The 25,229-nt window shown below is 36.3% G+C and overlaps 1 protein-coding gene across 3 annotated transcripts in view; it reads right to left on the bottom strand.

The window, feature by feature from the left end:
* HMG20A (high mobility group 20A) overlaps window positions 1–25,229 on the bottom strand; it is a 96,495-nt gene that overhangs the window by 70,433 nt on the left and 833 nt on the right. Inside the window, exon 2 of one of the 3 annotated variants that reach the window (XM_037131182.2) lies at window positions 2,982–3,058. The exons of the other annotated variants lie outside the window; for them this stretch is intronic. The gene's annotated coding sequence lies outside the window, so the exon portion shown is untranslated. The remainder of the gene's footprint in view (window positions 1–2,981; window positions 3,059–25,229) is intronic. 3 annotated transcript variants of the gene reach the window in all.

The raw sequence follows: 25,229 nt of genomic DNA, 5'->3' as shown, positions 1-25,229 counted from the left end.
CCTTCTGGATCTGTTCGTTTCTCATAAAGGGGTGGTCAAGTCTCCAACCATAATAGTAATTTTATCAGTTTTTTTTCTCCTTCTGTTTTTGCCTCACATATTTTGACACTCTGTTGTTAGACACATACACATAAAGGATTATCATGTATTTTTTATCTCTATCATTATGTAATAGCCCTCTTTTATCTGATAACTTTTCTTGCCCTGAAGTTTGCTCTTTCTGAAATTAATATAGCCACTCTCTTTCAATTGATGTTATATTATTGTCTATCCATTCCTTTACCTTTAATCTATATTTCTTTATATTTAACATGGATTTCTTACAGAAATGTGGCTTTCTTATAGAAAGCATGTGGTTGAAACTTTTTTGATCCACTCTGACCATCTCTATCTATTAATTGGTGTATTTGGACCACTGACATTTAAGGTGACTGACTGTTGATGTAATTGGGTTAAATCAACTATACTTGCTGCTTTTTTCCCCCTATTTTTGACTTCCACACTTTTTCTGCCTTTTTTTGGGAGCAGAGGTTAAGTGAGCATTTTATATAATTCATTTTCTCTCCCCTCTTAGCATAGCATTTTTTAAAACTTTTTTTAGTGGCTTGTTGCCCTAGAGTTTACAATATTATAGTTACAACCAATTCATATCCACTTTCACACAACACTACACTGCTTAATGGATTGTTCAAATGCTTTATATTAGCAGAATATTCCTAATTCCTCCCTCTCAGCCCTTATGTCATTGCTGCCATTCATTTCACTTACACTAAACTTGTGTATAAGCATACATAATCAAATACATTGTTGCTATTCATACAAACTTCTTTGTTATATCAATTATGAATAAAGAAAGGTTTTATTTTACTTTCACTTTTCATGCTCTAATGCTCTTCCTTTTTTTATGTAGACCCCAGTTTCCGATCTGTATTGTTTTCCTTCTCTTTGAAGAACTTTTTAATACTTATTGCAGGGTAGGTATACTGGAAATAAGTTTCTTCAATATTTGTTTATTTGTTGGTCTGAGGAAATCTTCATTTCCCCTCAATTTGTAAGATAATTTTACAAGGTACAGAAATTAAGATTATTGGGTTTTTTCCTCTGAAAACTTTAAATATTTCACTCCACTCTCTCTCTCTTTGTTCACATGGTTTCTGAAGAGATGCCAAACACATTTCTTATGTTTGCTCCTCTATAAACAAGGTATTTCTTTGGTCTGGCTTCTTTCAGTATTTTTTTCTTCATCTTTGATTTTCTTCAGTTTGAATATGATGTTCTTATGTGTAGTTTTGGTTTTTGACAGGGTTTTTTGGGGGGGGTTTGGGGATATTCTCAGTCATTATTACTTCAAATACTGCTTTTATTTCTTTCTACTCCTTCTGGTATTCTCATTACATGTTCCTTAGTTAAATTCTTTGTAGATGTTCTACAGTTTGGGGGTAAATATGGTCTTTCTTCTTCAGTCTTTTTTTCTCCTTTGGTTTTCACTTTTTAGAGATTTCTTTTGTCATATTTTCAAGCTTAGAGAGTTTTTCCTCCAGTATGTCTAGTTTACTAATGAGCCTATTAAAAGCATCCTTCATTTTTATTCGTGTTTGTGATTTCCAGGATTTCTTTTTGACTCATTTTTAGAATTTCCATATTTCTGCTTACATTATCTATCTGTTCCTATACATTGTCTACTTTTTCCATTATCTTAACATATGTCACAAATTTAAAAAAAATTCTGGTCTGATAATATTAACACTCATGTCACATCTTACTCTGCTTCTGATGCCTGTTCAGTCTCTTCAAACTGTGTTTTTTGTCTTTTAGCATGCCTTGTAATTTTTGTTTGAAAAGTTGACATGATGTACTGGGTGAAAGGAAAAGTAGTACCTAGGTCTTTAGTGATGTAATGGTAAAGAGTGGAGGAAGGAGAAGCATTCAGTAGTCCTATGATTAGGTCTCAGTCTTTTGGTGAGCCTATGCCCATGGACTGTCAACTTTGAGAGTGCTTCTCTTCTCAGATTTTCCCTGCTTTAGGTTGGAAAAGATGTCTCAAGAGGGCTGGAGCTGATTTCTCCCTAGCACTCCTAAAAAGTGTAATAAAAATGTGGAAAATTTGGATCTCTCATACTAATGCTAAAGGAATTAAAATGTTGTGGGTACTTTGGAAAACAGTTTGGCATTCCTCAAAATGTTAAAAAACATGCAGTTACCATATGACCTAACAATTCCATTCCTAGCTATTTGCACAAGAGAACAGAAAACGTCTACATACAAACTTGTACACAAATGCCCATAAGCAGCATTTTTTTTTAAATCCTAAAAGCGGAAAACAACCCAAGTTTATCAGTTGAATGAATAAACAACCTATGGTATAGGCACAGAATAAAATTATTTTTCATTCATAAAAAGAAATGATTTCAAGTAGAGACCCAAAGGACTTCCTGTGATCTGCTGGTTGTTCTGGAAACTGAGCACAAAATGGCTGTTTTTACTGGGAAGAAACAACCCATCAAAAAAAAAAAAAAAAAGAAGAAGAAGAAGAAGAAGAAGAAGAAGAAATAAATGAAACCCTGATACTACAATGTGATGAACCTTTATAACTTTGTGGTAACTGAATCAAACTAATACAAAAGACTACATAGGATATGATTATATTTATATGAAATGTCCAGAATAAGTACATTTATTAAGACAGAAAGCTGATTAGTGGTCACCAAGGTCTAGTGCAAAGAGTGAATGGGGAGTGACTGCTAATGGGTACTGAATTTCTTTTGGGGGTGATGAAAATGTTTAAAATCAATTACAGTGTTGTTGTACAACCTTTTAAATATATGAAACTACTGAACTGTGTACTTTAAAAGGGTGAATTTTATGGAATGTGGATTATGTTTTAAAAAATAAAGCAATTTGCCCTGGCCAGGTGTCTTCAGTTGGAACATCATCCTGTACGCCCAAAGGTTGTAGGTTTAATCTCCAATCAGGGCACATACCTAGGCTGCAGTTTGACCCCAGTGAGCACAAACAGGAGGCAACCGATCGATCATCAATGTTTCTCTTCTTTCTTCCTCTACAATCAATAAACATATGCTCTGGTGAGGATTTAAATAAATAAATAAAAATAAACCAATTTAGAATGGCGTTTGGCTTGAGTCTGGGGAGTATGAAGAGATGGAGCTAAGCGGGAGAGTCTGGATGAGTTGGGTTTCAGTTGTTTGGAAAAGTCTGACAGAGCTGATGTGACAGCTGGGAAATATCCTAAGAACATGTAGAATAACTGCAGAAAGCATCGAGGGCCCTGTTGTGGATGAATATCATAAATTTATAGTAGCACCCTTTGTTTTGTGATTTTTCTCCAAAACCATCTTGAGCTAAAACTCAAGAGTTAATCTGCATCTGCAGTATACAAGGACAGTAGTGCTAAGGAGCTGAGAGTGTTGGCAAAAGATCTGAATGTAGACATGGAACATAAGCTGGACAGAGATGGGGAACTTAATGGTCAATGAATAGAGGTTTGTGTAGTTACAGGTCAGCTGTAGCAGAAGTAATCGAGAAAGCTGAAATAAAAGATAGTGTTCAAAGACTTTTGAATTTGAGTTTTGTATAGCCAAGTGACATGTAAAGAAACTAGGAGTTTTGCATAAGGGCTATCTATAACATGGAAAATGTTACATCTGAGATGTATGATTGGGGAGAGAATATAGTGCATCTTTAAGTGAGATGACTTAATGAAGTGAGATTAACATGTAAAGTAAGGAAAGAGCTCATGAAAAGAGCCAACCCTGAAACACAGAAATAAAAATTATGCTTCCAGCACTGTCCAACATTGGGAGTAACATAGTCTCCTTGTTAAGATCATTCCTTTTGTTGGGAAAGGGTACTAGAACAATTTTAGTTTAGGAACATTTCTTAAGTTCTACCTTTCTTTCTTTCTTCTGGCCCTATATTTACCAAAGCAATGTTTTATGATTTGGCTCCCCATATTACTACAGGGAGAGAATTTATTGATTGGCAAATATGTATTTCTGTGCGTAATATAATTCTCACTACAATTTTTAGGATCAAAGTGTAAGCCCCAAGGTAATACTATTTTTCCAGCCCTCCAGGTGCATAATATATACCTGTCTTTGTAAACACCAGTGGAGAATTAAACTTGTATACTGCCTTGCCTTTGTACATGTTTCTCTTCTTTCCCCTTCCAGAGCAGCATTTATTACATTTCATAAGTGCTTTGCATAAATTTTCAAAGTTCAGTGTGACCTCTGTACTGGGACATTATCAGACACAGATGCACTAAAGGGCTTTTGGCAATCAGTGGCTTGGTAGCCATGATTCAGTTTGAACCACCTCTTCAAGGACCATATGAAAGCAGTCTTGCAGGATTCCAGTCATATTCTTGGGAATCATTTTATTTTCCAACTTATGAGACTAGTTGAGAGGCCTTTGGGTTTCACTGGACCATTTTTCCTCATTTCCTTCTTTTGTTCATCTTGGCCAATAATCTTCCACCTACTTTATTACTCATTGTTTAGAGACCTGACTACTCAGTAACACTAGAAAAAAAATACATCTGAAGCCATATGGATTGAGTAAAATTTAAGATTAACAAAGAAAAAGGGAAGAAATGTGTGTTCTCTGAACTTCCTTCGTTTATATGATCTGTTTAGATGTTAGGGTTTTATAGTCCAGCTGCCTCCCCATATTTCAGAAATATGGTGACTAGATATTTGAAGAAGGTTGTGCTGTCATAGTGAACAAAAAGACATTTCATCAGTCCCCTTGACAGATAACTCAGCTTCTTTTGAGGTGTGAGAGGGACTCTACAAGCTTCAGATGCTGATTCTTGAGGTTCTTGAAATGCCATTTATTTCTAGGGAGATTTTTAGAAAGAAGCCAGTAATATGAGTCTTTTAAAGGATTGGGGATATATATCTAGTTAGCTGAATATTTGCTTATAGTATACAGTTCGACTGCATGCTATTAAGTTCACTGTGTCAAGATTATTCTGGAAAACATCTAGAATGTTAGAACCCCCCTGTAAATACCCACTATCTTGAAGGGATTGAAGAGGGTTAGAAAACATCCATGCCCATGGAGGAAACTGTTCAACATGTGGTTAAAGAGAAGATCCTCTCCATGCCTCCCATGCTTTACCCACCCTAATGAATAGTAGATAAACAGATGCATTTTTTCACATTAAGGTATTTATGGAACTTAGAAGTAAAAATGAGAAAATAAGAATATGAAATAAATCCTCAGTTTTGAAGTAATTATTCTATTGACTGTTTAGAATATAGTCAGTGTCATCTGTATTTTCTTCCTCATTTCTACCTCAGTGGGATGAATCTTATCTCTGCATGAATTGCTGTGCTTTCCCTTTTTTCTAAAACTGTATTTTATTGATTATGCTGTTACAGTTGCCCTGATTTTCCCCTTTCTCCCCTCTACCCAGCACTGCCACTCCCTCAGGCAAGCCACCCACCATTTTTCATGTCCATGGGTCATGTGTGTAAGTTCTTTGGCTATTCCATTTCCTATACTGTACTTTACATCCCCATGGCTGTTCTGTAACTACCTATTTGTAGTTTTAACCCTCTCCCGTCTTCAGCCTTCCTTCCTCCTCCTCCCCACTACCATGGGGTAATCTCCTAAGTAACTTCTCTTGAGCTTTTAAGAGTCTCTCTTTATTTTTAAACTTTGGTCTTTTAATTATGATGTGTCTTGGAGTGGGCCTTTTTGCTTAAATCATAATTGGGACTTTCTGTGTTTCCTGGACTTGCATGTCTATTTCCTTTACCAAATTAGGGAAGTTTTCTTTCTCTATTTTTTTTCAGATAGATTTCCAAGTTCTTGTTCCTTCTCTTCTCCTTCTGGCACCCCTATGATGTGAATGTTGGACCTCTTGAAGCTATCCCAGAGGCTGTTTATACTATCGTCATAATTTTGGATTCTTTTTTCTTCTTGTTGTGCTGTGTGGTTGTTTTTTGCTTCCTTATATTCCAAATCATTGGTTTGATTCCCGGCTTCATCCACTCTACTGTTGTTTCCCTGTAACTTGTTCTTTATTTCAATTAGTGAATCCTTCATTTCTGACTGGATCTTTTTTATCCTGTTGAGGTCCTCACTAGGTCCCTTGAGCATCCTTATAAACTGTGTTTTGAACAGTTGGAGAGACACTGGGAGACTGAGATCCCAAGCTGTGTACTTTGAAGGGGACTGAGGTGTCATTGTCCTATGTACAGTGTTTCTTGCATCTTCTTCAATAAATGTCTCTTATTTTTCTTAAAGTTTTTTTTTTTTTTAGATTTTATTCATTTATTTTTAGAGAGAAGAGGGAAAGGAGAAAGAAGAGGAGAGAAATGTCAGTGTATGGTTGCCTGTTGCATGCTCCCAAGCAGGGACCCTACCGGCAATCCAGACATGTGCCCTGACTGGGAGTTGAACTGGCTCCTTTGGTTCACAGGCTGGCACTCAATCCACTAAACCACACTGACCAGAGTTAAACATCTCTATTTTTCATAACACATGACTAAATACTTTTTGGACAGACCTTGCTCATATCCCACCCAAATCATAGCCTGAAATGGTCACCCATAAACAATTTCGTAAGGACTCATTGAATCCTTACTTAGAGGAGCTACCCTTATCTTGAGCAGGGCAATAGGTAAAACTTGATCCCAACTGAGATGAGTTTCTTGACACAATTTAGATGTATTTTTCTTCAAGGTGTGATTCATCTTCTCTACTCTTCAAGAAGCCTGAGGTCTCCATGCTGTCTAGAATCTCCACCTGATTCTTAAAAGTTTGATTACTTTCTGTGTAATTTCTGAAATAAAATCAGTTCCATTATCACTCTGGTTGCTACTGGGTAGGCCAAAGTGAGGAATTAATTCCTTCAGGGTTTTCACTACCTCTGAGAATTTCTCAGTTCTAGTAGGATAGGCTTCTACCCATTCTGAAAAGGTATCAACAAAGACTAACAGGTATTTCCATTCTTGGATCCTCGGCATCTGGCAAAGTCCATCTGCCAGTGCTCCAACTGTCCTTGGTATTGTTTTCCTTCTTTCTCCTGATAGGGATCTGTCTTGGGGTTGCTCTTCTGGCACACAACATACCTATCTATTGTTTTCCATATGGCTTTAGAAATTCCAGGACTTGTGAGCTATGGTTCAATATAGGTGGTTAATGAAACCATTCCACGGTGAGTGGCCTCATGCAAACACTTCAACACTGGCTGTACTAAATGTTCAGAAAGTAGCGTATCTCCTTTCACATTCTTTCTCCCTTTACTATTGGGGCTTTCTTCATCAAAATCCCAGCTCTTAGCTTTCTTTAAGTCTGTAATCAAACATAAAAGGTGGAATTGTGACAAGTCCAGAAACGGTACCAAAGGCATTATAAATGTTCCTGTAGTACCCTCTTTTGCTGCTCGATTGGCCAAGCTGTTTCCTCTAGCTACTTCAGTGTTCTTTTTCTGATGCCAAGGGCAGTATACAACTGCCGTCTGTAAAGGTTTCTGAACAGCTTCTATTAATTTAAAATTTCCTGTGGCATACTTAATATCAGTTTTTATTGAAGGTTAATAGCGCTTTTTCCTTCCAGATCAAACTATGTGCATCCAAAATTAGGAAAGTGTACCTTGAATCGGTATACATATTCAGTCTTTTTTTCTGCAACAATTCCAGTGCCTTGATCAATGCAGTCAGTTCAGCTCTCTGAGCAGATGTTCATGACAGTAGGGCCTTGACCTCTACTATTCCTTGAAGAGTCAAAACTGCACAGCCAGCCTTTCTGTTTCTTTTTCCATATAACTCCTTCCATCTGCATGAAGAGCCCAGTCTACTTCTTCTAGAGAATGGTTCTGTGAATTAATTCTGCTAGAATAAACTTCATCAATTATTTCAGGGCAGTCATGCATTAGCATACCCAAGTCAGACTCCAGGAGAAGGGAGGCAGGATTAAACTTAGTTTGAGGTCAATGATGGCACTGTCAAGAAGAATTACTTGCTACCTGCCCTTTCTTTCAGCGGCGAGCCATAAATTTCCTTTTAGCTCTAGTAGGCTTTAGCAGGGTTGAGAGCCTGACCTGGATTTTTTGGTGCAATCTTTGAGCTTCTTCATTTGCCTTATGCAACACTAACACCTCTGCTTATCGCCCATAAGGAAAATATTCAGTTAGCTTTTTTCTTAGTAGTTTTTCTTTTCTTTTTATTTTCATTTACTGTTGTTCAATTACACTTGTCTCTATTTCCTCCCGACCACTCACCCCCACCCCGGGCATTTCCACTTCCCACCTTTGATCCTACTCTGCTTTGGCTTTGCCCATGTGTCCTTTATACATGTTCCTTGATGACCCTTCTCCCCCCATTATCCCCTCCCACCTCCCTTCTTGTTACTGTGAGTTTGTTCTTAATTTCAATGTCTCTGTTTATATTTTGCTTGCTTGTTTCTTTTGTTGTTTAAATTACACTTATAGGTGAGATCATATGGTATTTGTCTTTCACTGCCTGGCTTATTTCACTCAGCATAGTGCTCTCCAGATCCATCCATGCTGTTGCAAAGGTTAGAAGCTCCTTCTTTTTTTTCTGCTGTGTAGTATTCCATTGTGTAAATGTACCATTGCTTTTTGATCCATCCATTTGCTGATGGGCACTTAGGTTGCTTCCAGCACTTGGCTATTGTAAATTGTGCTGCTATGAACATTGGGGTGCATAGGTTCTTTTGAATTGGTGTTTGAGAATTCTTAGGGTACAGTCCCAGCAGTGGAATTGCCCGGTGAAAAGGCAGTTCCATTTTTAGTTTTTAGTTAGCTTTATGTCTGCCCAGTTGAACGGTGCATGGCAAAAAATTGATGTAACTAAGTCAGTCATTTTAGTAGGATCATCCCTACAAGAAGGGTTTGAATTTTTCCAGTTTAACACATACATGTAGAAAACAGAGTATCTGCCAAAATAATATCCAGCAGGCTAGCCCTCTGGCCCTACTCCCACTGGAAGTCTTCGCAGGGGATTATTTCCCTGCCCCAATAGGGAATTTTGTTACATGATGGGTTCAGGATAGAGAACCCATCTGTTCAGGCTAATATCTTCAGCTTCCTCAGCTGGGTAAGGAGGAGGATCCCTCAGGACTGGATGGGCTGTGTGAAACCTCACCTAGCCTGCAGCACCCAGGACATCTTATTCTTTCTGATCCCTCTCTTCTGAGCTTCTGTTATCTACCACAGGTAAATTCCCTTTTCTCTGGACTAGTAACCCATTTCCTTTTACTCTTGCATCTGATCTTTATTATGTAAAGTCATAAAAGACTATACATACAGTACTTCATCCCATTTCCTTGATCTTTTACCAAACACCACTAATGGCAGCATTGTATAGTAATTTATGGACTCATCAGTGACTAGCACTCTCCCGAGTCCAGATTATATGTAAGCCAAGCAGTATTGCAATAAAAAAAAAACAAACCACATTTCTTTTCTTGTAACAGATTCATAAGCAATGGTCAACCAGTCAGGAATCACCCAAAGGGCTGCTGCCTAGATAGGAGGCTCCCTTGCCCATTCTAACAAACAGAGCTCTGTAATATCACACAAACCAAAAGGCAACTTAATTCCTGATGAGCATTCTAAGTCAAAACCTGGGACAGTAATGTTGAGCCAGGAAGCATAGTGATTCAATTGAAGTAAAAGTGATGGGGGAGTGCCCAGAATAGGAGGAGAGTCCCTAAGTGAAATAACTTTGAAGCTGCTAGGGAGTCTCCCAGCCCAGGAGGCAACAGGAGGCAACAGAACTCTCTGTCAAATACCCAGACTCATAGAGAGTCCCAAAGGTATCCCACCAGAGTAGCCAGAAAATGAAACCGGGAAAGCTGGCATTCATACTGCCTACCACTACCAGAACCAATGAGTAGAGATAAGGATTAAATCTTTCTGGGTGCTTCATCTGATACTGGTGATCTGAGAAGACAGCGGGTTATAAACCCTAAAGACATCTTAACATCTCATCTCAAGCCAACCTTTTCATAGAAGAAAAGCATAGGTAAAGGGTTTGGAAAAAGGTAATCAGATGGTTAATCAAGTAAGAGTTGTGGTCTGTTGGTGATTTTCCTACTATTTCTTTATTTATTGATCAACAATTTTTTATCTGCCACATGGACTCTTCCTCCCTGGAATACAATGGCTTGCATACTATTTTGATCAATACAGAGCCCCTGGGGCACAAAGGTTGAATTGCTAGTCAGTAGGTCATGTATTCCAGTTCCTGGAATAACAGAATTCCAAATACATTAATCACTTAAGCTTATCAACTATAACTAAAGCTAAAAAATCTTTAACTCTTGAGTTCCCCTATCAACTTTGACTGACATACTAAAACAAATGGTTTTAATAGATATTTTTAGAGCATTTCAAATATAAACAGCAAAATACACATTCTTTTCAAGAACACATGTAACATTTTTCAGAATAGAGTCTCATGTTGGACAAAAAAAGTCTCAGTAAATTTAAGAAGACTGAAGTCATATCAAGTATCTTTTGTGACCACAATGGTATGAAACTAGAAATCCATTGTTAAGAATAAAACTGGAAAACACAGAAACATAATGGAGGCTAAACAACATGCTTCTAAATGTAGATGGGTAAACAATGAGATCAGAAAATAAATTAAAAGAGGCCCTGAGAAAGATGAAAATGAAAACACAACAACCCAAACTCTATGGAACACAGCAAAAGCAGTTCTAAGAGGTAAATCTATAGCAATATAGGTCTATCTCATGTAACAAGAACAATCTGAAATAAACTATCTAATCTTACACCTAAAAGAACCAGAAAAAGAACACAAAAGAAGCTCAAAATGAGAAGGCAATTTAAAAGATCAGAGAAGAAATAAATGAAATAGGGTCTAGCAAAAGAATACAAAAGTTAAAAGAAACCAAGAACTGGTTTTTAAAAACAATAAACAAAACTGATAAACCTTTAACCAAACTTATCAAAAAAAAAAAAAAAAAAAAAAAGAGGACCCAAATAAGTAAAATCAAAACTGAAAGAGAAGTTGCAAGTGACACTACAGAAATACAGAGGATTATAAAACGATATTATAAACAATTATATTGCAACAAATTAGACACTCTGGAAAAAAAGGGTAAACTAGATACATACAATCTTCTAGGAATGTTTCAAGAAGAAACAGAAAATCTGAACAGACCGATAAATAATGAAAAAAATCAGTAATAAAAAAACTCACAACCAACGAGTCTGGGACCTGATGGCTTCATCAGTGAATTTTACCAAACATTCAAAAAAGAATTAATACCCATCCTTCTTAAACTATTCCAAAACATTTAAGAAAAGGGAAGATCCCAAACTCATTTTATAAGACCAACATTATCCTGACTCCAAAACCAAACAGAGTCATTAGAAAAAAAGGAAAGTATAGGCAAATATTCCTGATAAAAAAAGTCCTCAACCATATATTAACAAACTGAATTCAGTGGTACTTGGCCTAAGTGGGATTTATTCTTGGGATGCAAGGTTGGAGCAACACCTGCAAATCAATGAATGTTAATACACCACAGAAACAAAACGAAAGATAAAAATCACATGATCATATCAGTAGATGCAGAAAAAGCATTCAACAAAAGCCAGCATCCATTTATAATAAAAACTCTTAGCAAAGTGGGATAGAGGTGACATATATATCCATATAATAAAGGCTGTATATGATGAATCCATAGAAAACATCATACTCAACAGGGAAAAAGCTAAAAGTGTTTCCTGTATGATAAGGATTAAGAGAAAGATGTCTACGTTCAACACTTTTATCCAACGTGGTATTGGAAAGTCCTAGCGACAGTAATCCGACAAGAAAAGTAAGTTAAAGTCATCCAAATTAGAAAATAAGTAAAACTGTCATACTGTATTTGCAGATGACATGATACAATATAGAGAGAACCCTAAAGATTAAACTAAATAACTATTAGAACTGATAAATGGATTCAGTAAAGTACCAAAACAAAAAATTAATATTCAGAAATTGGTTGCATTTTTATACACCAATGACAAATTACCAGAATTAGAAATTAAGAAAACAATCCTATCTGCAATTGCAACAACAACAAAAAATGGAGTACCTGGGGAATAAATTTAACCAAAATGATAAAAGACCTGCACTTGGAATATTGTAAGACATTGAAGAAAGAAAACAAAGAAGGTACAAATGAATGAAAGCATATTTCGTCCTCATAGACAGAAGAATTAACCTCATTAAAATGTCCATACTACCCCAAGTGACCAATAGATTCAATGTCATCCCTATCAAAATACTGATAGCACTGTTCACAGAACTAGAATAAGAACGAGTAAAATTTGTATTGATGAAATAGCCTCAGCAATTTTAAAAAGTACAAAGGTGGAAGTACCATGCAAACTGATATCAAACTATATTATAAGGCTATAGTAATAAAAATGGCATGGCTATAGGAGTTAATATACGAAGTTTTTAATAAAACCATAGAATTTAACACCCAAAAACAATCTATTTATAAGACCTGAATGGATGTTTATCCAAAGAGGACATACAGATGACAAATACATACACTGCATTTTTAGAACTATAAGATGCACTGGACCATAAGATGCAGCTAGATTTTAGAAGAGAAAAATAGGGAAAAAATTTTTGAAGCAAAAAAATGGGGTAAAATATTTAATAACATAAATAACATAAGCCACCCCTCCCCCAAAAGCAAGCCAGGTAAGCTACACTGGAACTTTAAGACGCACCCTCCTCCCCCCCCCCAAACTTGGAGAGAAAAAGTGCATCTTATAGTCCAAAAAATACGGTATGTAAAAATGACCAATATCACTATTGTCAGATAAGTGCAAATTAAAACCAAAATGAGATATCACCTCATATCTGTCAGAATGGCTATCAATAAATATATCAGGAAACAACAAATATTGGCAAGGATGTGAAAAAAACTGAACCCTTGGGCACTGTTGGTGGGGAAGTAGACTGGTGTAGCCACTATTGAGAACAATATAAAATTCCCTCATAAAATTAAAACTAGAGCTACCTTATAATCCAGCAATTGCATTTTTGAGTATTTACCTGGACAAATCTAGAACACTAATTTGAAAAGATATTGGAGGATTAATGGTGAGGCACAAAAACTTGGGTGGTGAATATACAATACAATACGCAGATGATATATTATAGACTTGTACCCCTGAAACATGTATAAGTTTACTAACCAATGTCACCCCAATAAGTTAAAAAAAGAGATAATATGCACCCCTATGTTCACTGTAGCATTATTTATAATAGCGAAGATATGAAAGCAGCCTAAGTGCCCATCAGCAGATGACTGCATAAAAAATATGGGGTGTATATACACAAAAGAATATTACTCAGCCCCCCAAAAGAATAAAATCTTACCATCTGGAACAAAAGGGATGGACTACAGGATATTATAGTAAATAAAATAAGACAGAAAGGAGAGTCAAGAAGCCAGAGGAGCAAATGGAAGCCACAGTAACCTCCTCCCAGGATCAATCTGGAATTACAACTAAATTGTGGAGAAATCACCTGGAACAAACAACTAAACAATAGCAAGAGAGAAGCCTTACAACCTCAGAGAAACAAAGAATCATCTTCAGCACTAACTGAATGGTAAGTACTGTGGTGGAGACTTGAGAGGGCTGGCTAGGGACCCATAGGCAGCATCATCAGAGGGATAATTAAGCAACTAATGGATCCCCCTGACAAGTGTAGGATCTAAACCCTAAGCTGGGATCCTCAGCCTAAGCACCAGAGCCAAAAAGTACACAGATAACAAATGGTGGCGCAAAGCTGCAGAATTGCTTTCTACCAGAGATGGGACGGCTGGAGACACAAAGAGCTGTTTAAAGGGCCAACACACAAATTTTCATTTGCAGCCATTTATCCAGGGCTCCAGGAAAGGCAGGGGCAGAGTGTGTTGGAGATGCCTGAAGTGAGACTGGGGATGGAAGCTTTGGGGAGAGAACTGAGAAAGTAGACCATAGGATCCTGGTGCTAAGTCATCTGCCATACCGCAGCAGCCATCGTGCTCAGGAGACCACTCCCCTCCAAGCAACAGCAGCAGCAGCATGAGGGGAGAAAAACAGCCCCAGGAGGAATTCTGCCCCACCCTACAGGGCTTAAGCCTGACCGCTGAGTGCAGAGTGACTATGTTAAACTCAAGGAGAAAACCATAGAGAGTATATCCCTGGCAGTTTCTAAGGTTAGATGGGGTCAATATCTGACACCAACAGAGGCAGATCCAGAAAGAAAGAAGTGTTAAATACTAGAGGATACTGAGACGAAATGCACTGTGGTCTTCTCCACGAGTAGCAACATTTTCTTTCCTGGACAACTTCTTAACATGCATTTCTTGTCCAGCAAGTTTGTGCATATTAAATCACTAGAATTTATACTATAGTTTCTCTCCTTTATTATAACAGTCTTAATCTTTTTACACCCTTATTAATATTGGTTCGTTTGCTGTTGATCCTGAGATTGCGATTAGAGGGAGGAGATATTTTTGCGAATGTGGGTTTGTTCCCTGGGCTTTGATGTTTTCTTCTGGCAGCACCTGCACAACAGCATATAACATGTGGTGAGCAAAGTGACCCTCAGTCAACCAGCTGGAGGAAATTACCAAAGAACAACAATGAAAGCCCAATTACATCCAGAGAGTCAGTATAGACAGCATAAATGGCATCCCAAGAGCATCAAGTTCAGGAGATCAAGGAGACTGAACCACTGAATCTCACAGGTCACCTACCACAGAGGTTCACACCATAAACTCAGAGAGTCAGAACAGATCTATTTAAGAAGCAGAGGCTAAAAAGAAGAGTATCACAAACAAAGGGAAGAGAAAGAAACAAACCCCAAACGAAAGGAAAGGAGAAAGCCTCAGAAAGAATGTTAAATGAAATAGAGGCACGTCAACTATCACATATTGAGTTCACATACTGAGTAACACAAGCAGTAGTTATATAGAAGTTCAATGAGGTCACTAAGATTTACCAAAAACTATGGGGAAACTACAAGAAACTTACTGCAAACTAAATCAACACGAAAAAGGAAATAGAAACTATCAACAAGAGGCAAAAGGAAATAAAGAACGTAATTTCTGAATTGAAGAACACAACAGAAAGAATCAAAAGCAGGCTAGATGAAACAAGGGTCAAATCAGCGAGCTGGAGGACAAAGTAGAAGAAAAAACTCCCAGAAAGAACCAGAAAAAGAAAAAAAGATTCTAAAAAAAATGAAGAGGTAATAAGGGAACTGCAGGACAATATGAAATGTAGTAATATCCATATAATAGGGATACCAGAAGGAGAAGAAGAGCAAGGGATAGAAAACCTGTTTGAAAAAGTAATGATGGAAAACCTCCCTAATTTGACGACAGAGTCATAGAACTCCAGGAAACAGAGAGGGTCCGAATCAAGAGGAACCCAAAGAGGCCCATTCCAAGATGCATCATAATTAAAATGGCAAAATTCCAAGACAAAGGGAGAATCTTAAAGGCAGCATGGAAGAAATAGGAAGTAACATAGAAACGAAACCTGATAATGCTAGCAGCTGACTTCCCAATGAAAACACTCCAAGTCAGAAGGGAATGGCAAGGAATATTCCAAGTAATGAAAACCAAGGCCTGCAATGAAGACTACTCTATTCAGCAAGGTTCTCAATTAAAATGTCACACAAAATAAGGAATTTCCCAGACAAAAGAAGTCTAAAAGAATACACCTCCGCCAAACCAGCTCTGCAAGATATGGTAAAGGGACTACTTTAAGAAGATGAAGAAAAACAGTGGTAGAGAGGAACACAGATTCAAAGGGGAAAAATGTCAATGAATAAGTATCTATCAATAATAACCTTAAATATAAATGGATTAAATGGTCCAATCAAGACACAGGGTAGCTGAGTGGATAAGAAAACATGACCCACACATATGGTGCCTACAAGAGACCCCATGCAGAACAAAAGATCTACAAAGACTGACAGTGAAGGGCTAGAAAAAAATATTCTAAGTGAATGAACAGGAAAACACAGCTAGGGTAGCAATACTTGTATCAGACAAAATGTACTTCAAAAACAAAGGCCATATAAAGAGACCTAGAAGGACACTTCATAAATCTCAAGGGAAGAATCCATCAAGAAGATATACACTTTATAAGCATATATATGCACCCAAAATAGGAGCACCCAAATATATAAGAAAAATCTTGGAAGACTTCAAGAAGGACATAGACAGCAGCACACTTATACTAGGGAATATTAACACCCCACTATCAAAAATGGATAGATCTGCCAAACAAAATATCAATAAGGATATTGCAGCATTGAACAATGCCCTAGATCAAATGAACTTAACTGATAGATACAGAACCTTTCATCCCCCCCCAAAAAATACACATTTTTTTCAAATATACCTGGACACTTTCAAAGACAGACCATGTGTTAGGACACAAAACAAGCCTTAACAAATTCAAGAAAAATAAAATCATTATCAAGCATTTTCTCTGACCCAGCAGGGATTGAACCTAGAAACAAACTCAAAGAAAAAACTCAAAAACACTCAAATTCATGGAGATTGAATGCTATGCTATTAAACAATGAATGGGTCAAGAATGAGGTTAAGAATGAGATCAAGAAAGAAATCAAAAAGTTTCTGGAAAAAAATGAAAATGAACTCCCAACAGTGCAAAACTTATGGTACAAAGTGAAAGCAGCCCTGAGAGAGAAATTTACAGCGATACAGAACTACCTAAAAAACGCAGAAACATTTCAAATAAACAACCTAACTCTACATCTACAAGAACTGCAGGAAAAACAACAAAGAAAGCCCAGAGTAAAGAGAAGAAAGGTAATAACCAAGATCAGAGCAGAATTAAATGACATAGAGATTAAAAGAACAATTCTAACAATCGATAAATCCAAGAGCTGTTTCTTTGAAAAGAGAAACAAAATCGACAACCCTTCAAGCAGACTCATTAAAAAAAAATGAGAGAGGACCCAAATAAACACAATCAGAAATGAGAGAGGAGAGATTATGGCTGATACCACAGAAATACAAAGGATTTGTAAGAAATTACCACAAAGAACCATATGCCAAGAAATATGAAAACCTAGGTGAAATGGACAAATTTCTAGAAAAATATAATACTCCAAAACTGAATGAAGAAGCAGAAAGCCTGAACAAACCAGTAACAGCTGACAAAATCAAAGCAGTAATCAAAAAACTCCCAGCACACAAAAGCACTGAACTGGATGGTTTCATAAGAGAATTTTACAAAACATTTCAAGAAAAGCTAACCCCTATCTCTCACAGACTATACCAAAAAATCCAAGAAGAGGGAAGATGCCCAAACTTTTTTTATGACACCAGCATCATTCTAAATCCAAAACAAGAGAAAGACACAACAAAGAAAGAAAACTTCAGGCCAATATCATTGATGAACATAGATGCTAAAATCCTCAACAAAATATTGGCAAGCTGCATCCAGAAATATGTTAAAAAGATGACATACCATGATCAAGTGGGATTCATCCCAGGGATGCAAGGATGATACAATATTCACAAATCAATAAACATACTACAACACACAAACAAAATGAAACACAAAAATCACATGATCATATCAATAGATGTGGAAAAAGCATTTGATAAAGTACGGCACTTATTTATGATAAAAACATTCAGCAAAATGGGAATAGAGGGAGCATTCCTCAGCTTAATAAAGGTCACAGAGGAGAGACCTACCACCAACATCATACTCAATGCCCAAGAACTTAGAACTCTCCCACTTAGATCAGGAAGAAGACAAGATGTCTGCTTTCACCACTCCTATTCAACGTAGTATTGAAGTCCTAGATAAATGATCAGACAAGAAAAAGAAATAAAAGGCACAGAAATTGGATAGGAGAATGCAAAACTGTCATTGTTTGCAGGAGACAGGATAATGTACATAGAAAATCCTAGACTCCACCAAAAAACTACTCAACCTAATAATTGAATTTGGCAAAACAGTGGGATAGAAAGTCAATATTCACAATCGAAGTCATTTTTGTAAACCGACAAGGAATTATCAAAAACATAAATCAGAAAAACAAAATCCCATTTGATGTAGCAACGAGAAAAATAAAGTAATTAGGAATAAACCTAACCAAAGAGGTAAAAGACCTGCATTCAGAAAACTATACAACACTCAAGAAAGAAATTAAGGAAGACACAAACAAATGAAAGCATGTACTATAATCATAAATTGGAAGAATTAACATAATCAAAATGTCCATACTACCCAAAGCAATTCATATATTCAACACAATCTCTATTAAATCACCAATGACATATTTCATGAATATAGAATAAACATTTCAAAAATGTATATGTAACTATAAACAATACTGAATAATTGTAGCAAATTTGAGAAAGAAGGACAAAGTAGGAGGGATCACAATACCTGATATCAAACTGTATTACAAGGCCACAGTTATCTAAATAGCCTAGTACTGGCAGAAAAAAAGACACATAGATAAGCAGGATCAGAATAGAGAGCCCAGGAATAAACCCGAGTCTCTATGGACAATTAATATTTGACAAAGTGCTAAGGAGCATAAAATGGAGTAAAAATAGCTTCTTCAACAAATGGTGTTGGGAGATCTGGATAGCTACTTGCAAAAAATGAAACTTGACCTCCAAGTTACACCATATACAAAAATACTCTACATGGAAAAAAGTTAAATATAAGTTTAAATACCATAAAAATCCTAGAGGAGAATATAGGCAGGAAAATCTCAGACATTCCACAGAACAATATCTTCACTGATATATCCCCTAGATAAAGGGACATAAGGAAAAGAATAAACAAATGGGACTTCATCAAAATAAAAAGCTTGTGCACTGCTAAAGAAAACATCAGCAAAATGAAAAGGGAACCAAACCTATGGGAAAATATATTTGTCAATGATACCTCTGACAAGGGTTTGATCTTGAAAATATATAAAGAACTCACACGACTCCACTTTAGGAAGACAAACAATCGAATCAAAAAATGGGCAAAGGAACTGAATAGACATTACTCCAAGGAGGACATATACAAGGTCCAGAGATACATGAAAGGATACTCAGCATCACCAGTCATCAGAGATGCAAATTAAAACCACAATGAGATTCCACTTCACACTGGTCAGAATGGCCATTACAACTCAATCAACAAACAAGTGTTGGCAAGGGTGTGAAGAAAAGGGAACCCCAGTACGCCTTTGGTGGGAATGTAGACTGGTACGGCCACTGTGGAACACAGAATGGAATTTCCTCGGAAAACTAAAAATGGAACTGCTTTTTGACTCAGCAATTCCACTGCTGGGACTAGACCCTAAGAATCCTGCAACACCAATCCAAAAGTACCGATGCACCCCAATGTTCACAGCAGCACAATTTACAATAACCAAGTGTTAGAAGGCACCTAAGTGTCCATCAGTAAATGAATGAATCAAAAAGCAATGGTACATTTACACAATGGAATTCTATGCCGCAGAAAAAAAGGAGGAGCTCCTGCCCTTCACAACAGTATGTTTGGATCTGGAGAGCATTATGCTAAGTGAAATAAGCCAGGTGGTGAAAGACAAATACCATATGATCTCACCTATAAGTGGAACCTAATCAACAAAAGAAACAAGCAAGCAAAATATATACAGAGACATTGAAATTAAGAACAAACTGATAGTAAGAAGCGGGGAAGTGGGAGAGGGATATTGGGAGGAAAAGGGAGAATGGTTGTTAGGAACATGTATAAAGGACATATGTACAAAGGCAAAGGGGGGTTGGATCAGAGGTGGGAACTATGGATGGCTTGGATAGGGATGAGTGGTGGGGGAAATTGCAGACAACTGTACTTGAACAAGAATTTTTTTAAAGTGAAAAAAAAAACTATAGATATTTTATTATTGGTGATACAAGAGCTATAGTGTTTCTACAAAGAGTTGTAGTAATCGCGATATCACCAGCAACAAATTTGAAAGGGTTGTGTCAAGTTAATAGGAAAATAAAGCTTTGGAATATAGAAATGAAGGAAGTGTGACAATGTGAAAGAAAAGGAAGATATAACTTTCGATGCTAAGTAAGAAAGCAGTGGAATATCTGGATACTAGTTCTTGTGAAGCAGGGGTATCTCACTGAAAGGAGTAGGGATGGAAAAACTGAGGAATGTGGTGAAAACTCAATTGCTTACATATAAATATGCATATATATATATACACATATACATACACACAAGATAATCTTTCAAGAATAATGTTTCCATAATTTTCAAAAGCTCTGTCTCCCACCCCCATTAATGCAATCTTGGATACAGATAAATACTATTTTGGTGTAATTTATAGATAGACTGAAATTGACTAAAGACACTGAAATAGAGAACAGGCTGAGTGACCAGAGGGGAAAGGGGAGGGAATTTCAGGGGAAAAGGGGAAGGGTTTGCAGGAACAAGTATAAAGGACACATGGACAATAACAAGGGGGGGGGGGTGGAAATGGGAAGGAGGTGGGGAGGGCTGCGGGGGTGAGCTGGAATAGGGGTAAAAGGCAGAAAACTACTTGAACAATTAAAATTAAATTAAAAATTGTGTGTGGATACATTTTCAATTCTTCTGGGTATATATGAGTATACTTAGGAGTGGAATCTGAGTTCAGATAGCTTAGGATATTTCTCACAGTGCAAACAGCTCTATACTGATCTTGCCACCCACATTCACTCAAACACCTGCCATCTTCAGAGTCTACACACATTAATTACAACTTCTTTCCAACTAAATTGAGGGCAGGGGTCGGTTCTCATAGTTCAGATCATAGATTAGGTGTTTAAATATATGCTCATCAACATAGTGATACTGAGATACCCACAAATGAGAAAACAATGACTTATTCACTTTTTCATTTGATAGGTATTTGAGTATCTATTTTTATGCTGATCACTGTGCTTAATGTAAGGGCATAAACAGTGGACAAAATTTATTAGTTTCAGTGTACTCCACAAATACTTACTGAATACTTATGATTTTAATGGTGTTGTGCCAGGTATGACAGGAGACACAGAAAAGAGATGCAGTCTGAAGCTTTTTATGGCGGTACATAAATTCTACATACAACAACAATGACAAAAAAATAAAAGCGGCAGCACAGGATATTAAATGTCATAAGAAAAGCATGCAATGGAGAGTCAATGAACATAGCCTATATGGTTGACAGAGTAGAAAGAGAAGACGGACATTAGGAAATACTTCTTGAAGTTGAAGGTGGTACTTGAGATAGAGAAGGCTGCATTTTGAACAAAGACAGAAAGGCTGGATACAGTATAGAACTTATGTTTTTCCTCAGAAACCAATTCAGTTAGGAATGAATAAATAATTAATGAGACATGGTCATACTGTGAAGGACCTTGAATATTAGGCTTAGCATTTAAATAGGTTTAGAAGAATGGGGTGAATGTCCTCTTATAACAATTCAAATTAGTGACTCCTTAAACTTTTCTATTATATATATTTTCTAGAGTGATCTTTGAAATTAATCAAAGATCTTCCCACAAGAAACTAACAATAAAATCTTGACAGTAAGTGAGCATATTGTTAGGGAAAGATGGAATTTCAATAATCCTAGTACTGTACCCCATACTTGTGGGAATACGTAAGGCTTAAAACAGACATGTGGGCAAATCTTAATAACCAGAATAGCAGAAGCAAGACTGAGGGGCAAATAATAGCATTCATTAAGCTCCTAATACCAAGGTATCGTGCTAGGTGAGATAATATCCTTAATCCACCACAAAAGCCCATTGAGGTTTATGACAACTGAGGCTCAGATAGGTCCAGTAAATGGCTCAAAGTTGCCAAGCCAGTTAAGTTAGCTAGTAAAATGTTGACACCAGTTTTGCACCTAGGCCTGCCAGATTCCTTATTTTCCCCATTGTTCATTTCCACTTGTTTTTACCATCCAAGGATTCTAGTATGGTAGGATTAACATGCACGTGTCAGTGAAAAGGGCTGAATATTTAACACAAATGCTTGTATGGTCTGGAGAAAAATTAGGCTAAAATATTCAAAACTGGGTTTAGAATGGCTTAGAGATCAAGACCAAGAAAGATCAATGTTAGGGCTGCTTCCTGATCCAATCTGAACAAGATCATACTATAGATATTACATAAGAATACCAAGGGAGCAAAATCCAGTTTTAATTTGGAAATTAGAGTAAACTTCAGAAGAATCTGGATATTTGTCTGTATTCACTGATGTATACCAACTCCCTAGAACAGTAACTAGCACATAGAATACAGTCAATAAACTTCTGTTGAAGTAATGAAAAGTTATGCAAGGGGAAATATTCTCATTTGAATATTCTTGAAGGCCTTGAAATAGAGAAAAAGAAGCAGAGTAATAAGTTTAAAAACCATTCAAGTTGTTAGGATACTCTCTTTAACACTTGCCCTCATGGCAAAAACTACTAAAACAACAAACAAAAAGCAGCAATTGTAAAATATCAGCATGACTTTACAAAGAACAGTAAACAAAAGAATGAAAAGACACTTCTTCCTCCTTTTGGTTGTGCGAAGAGGCAAAGTATACTGAAGATACTTTTGCGTTATTATGGTATCCAGCATTCTGTGATTAATCAAATTCCAATGTGATGGAATCCAGAATTTTTTTTTAAATTTTCCGAAATCCAGAATTTTGACTTACTGTTTTAATATTTCAAACAGCTGTGAGCAGTGCATCCAATGACTGCTTTTAGAAAAGAAAATGGCAATCTAATCTAAATACTCTACAAAACGGACAAGTTCTTTATTATAGATGGCAAATAATGGAATGAAATATCTCAAATTCATTTATTTATCTAGACATAACAAGAGTACACTTACAAAAAAGCATTTTTCTAATTTTGATAATATGTTTCTATTACTGAGTTGGCCAAAAATTTCATTTAGTTTTTTTCCTGCCATGGCTCTAATAGTGCTTAACTTCATTGGAAAAATTGTATTAGATTATATTATGATAGCTGTCACATCACCATGCTTTTAAAAAAAGTATCAAGATGGGTGAATTATTGTGAAGCCATTTTAATGTTTAAAGATGGAAGAAGATATGCAACGTTTTTGGCATATTGTGCTTCATTATTTCAAGAAGGGTAAAAATGCAACTAAAATGCAAAAAAAGATTTGTGCATTGTATGGAGAAGGTGCTGTGACTGATCAAATGTGTCAAAAGTGGTTTGGAAAGTTTCTTGGTCTCATTGACATTTTGGTCAGATAATTCTTTGCTGTGGGACTGTCTGATGCATTGGAAGATGTATAGCAGCATCCTGGCCTCCACCCACTAGAAGCCAATAATGGGAGACAGCTGACATACTCAAAATATTCAAATCAATAAAGTTATTAGTACAAATGAAAAATATGTCTTTTATTTTATGGTAAAAACTAAATGGATTTTTTGGCCAACCTAGTAGGACAGGCAATGAAAACTACAACAAAGAGTATTTTAAAAAAGCCCTTTGTAAGATAGCAAACCTCTCCCCAGAAATACTTTGTGATTAAAAGCAGGTTCCATGTACTTTCCTTCTATTTTTCAAAAGCTTTTCTAAATTTTTTTTGTGGAAACAGTGAATAACTGCCACTTATCACAAACCACCTTCTCTCAGGTATGTGCTTTATATATTGCTTTCTTCTGAACATACAGTTCTTCAAGCTGCTCGAATCTTTCAGTTCGAGCAATTTTTATTTCTTTTATACTGTATTTCTTTCATGGAATAGCATAGAAACCAATTAAAAAAAAAAAAAACCTTCTGCTTTCCAAAGACAATTTCCAAAAGGTAATACCAATATATCTCAACAAGTATTTTAATATCGTTTTCATTTAGCACCACAATCTTTACTTCAATAATTCCTAATACTACAGTTTAATTTGCCAGAATATCATATTTTCTTCTCTATTACAGTAATAGAGAAGAAAGTGAACGCATTTTCTCTAATTATGTCATACTTGCTTGAGGTGGCCTATGTATTCCTAATCTTATAATAATAAGACATTATTTTGTCTTGCCTTTTCAACTACTGCGGAAATTTTGTAGTGTTTAAAAAAACAACTCATTGATTTTATTGTCTGAGATATTTTGTCTTCAGAAGGTTAAAACATATATTTTTCCCTTTACTGTAACATTCAGTTTAAAGCATATTTTTCTAATAAACTCTAACACCTTTTTAAAGGAACTGGAATTATAATTACAAAAGCTGAGGACAGGTTAGATAACAATCCAAAGGAAAAATACACGGGCTTTATTTATCCTTTTAAAAATCCTTTGAAAGACATTACAGTTCACTTGATATTCTAAAATTACTAAAGTTGTTTAGATTTCCCCAACTCTAAATTGCTTGATTCCTTCAGTACATAGTCACCAACCCAAGTATTGTGGTACTTAAAAACAGAAGCTAAGGAATAAAAATTGTGGAGTGTTTATTATCACTTTACGTATAGTTTCTTTATAAAACACTGAGAATACAAGAAAAATATAAAGTTCTTATTCATCTTTTGTCCTTTGTGAGCCAATCCCTGACACTTTTAAAATGAGCTGAATCTCTTGATCCTTGCACCATGCTTTAAAACCGCAAAGATCAGATACCATTTTTGAATCTCTTAATTAAATTATAAAGAGGAAAACGCAGTAAAGTCTAACTTTTGCAAATGCTACATGTTACCTGTAAGAAGTTTTAAGGCTGAGGAAGCCTGTTCTCAGGCACAGGGCAGAACCTGCAGCCTAAAATCAACACGTCTAAGAATGTAAAATAACCAATCATATTAGTTGAGATAACATGCATGTGGATACTTTCATTCTGGTAAGTTGAATATGCCTCATAATTTATGTAAAATATCGAGTACTGTAACAAAATCGTGGCGACACTTGTTGTAGCATGTCAAGACAAACATACAGCACCAGGCTCGGTGAGCGCTGGACAGTGTAAGGACAGAGGTGGGCAATTGTAAGTCACACAAGAAAGTGTGTCATTTTGCAGAGGTGAATAGAGAATTTTAACATGGGGTTTAGAATTCTTTGAAGAACGCATTAAGAAAATTTTGTGGAGAAGATATTCCATAATGCACGTTGAAAACAAACCTCACATAAATTCTGACTGGAGGGTGGACATTATTAGCAGCAGAGATTAGTGTAATCACCAAA

The sequence above is a fragment of the Artibeus jamaicensis genome, unplaced genomic scaffold, assembly GCF_021234435.1.
Source record: "Artibeus jamaicensis isolate MK-2021 breed Jamaican fruit bat unplaced genomic scaffold, CSHL_Jam_final scaffold_286, whole genome shotgun sequence".
Taxonomy (NCBI): domain Eukaryota; kingdom Metazoa; phylum Chordata; class Mammalia; order Chiroptera; family Phyllostomidae; genus Artibeus; species Artibeus jamaicensis.
Note: the sequence above shows the minus strand (reverse complement) of the source record. Positions and strands in the feature narration are given on the sequence as shown.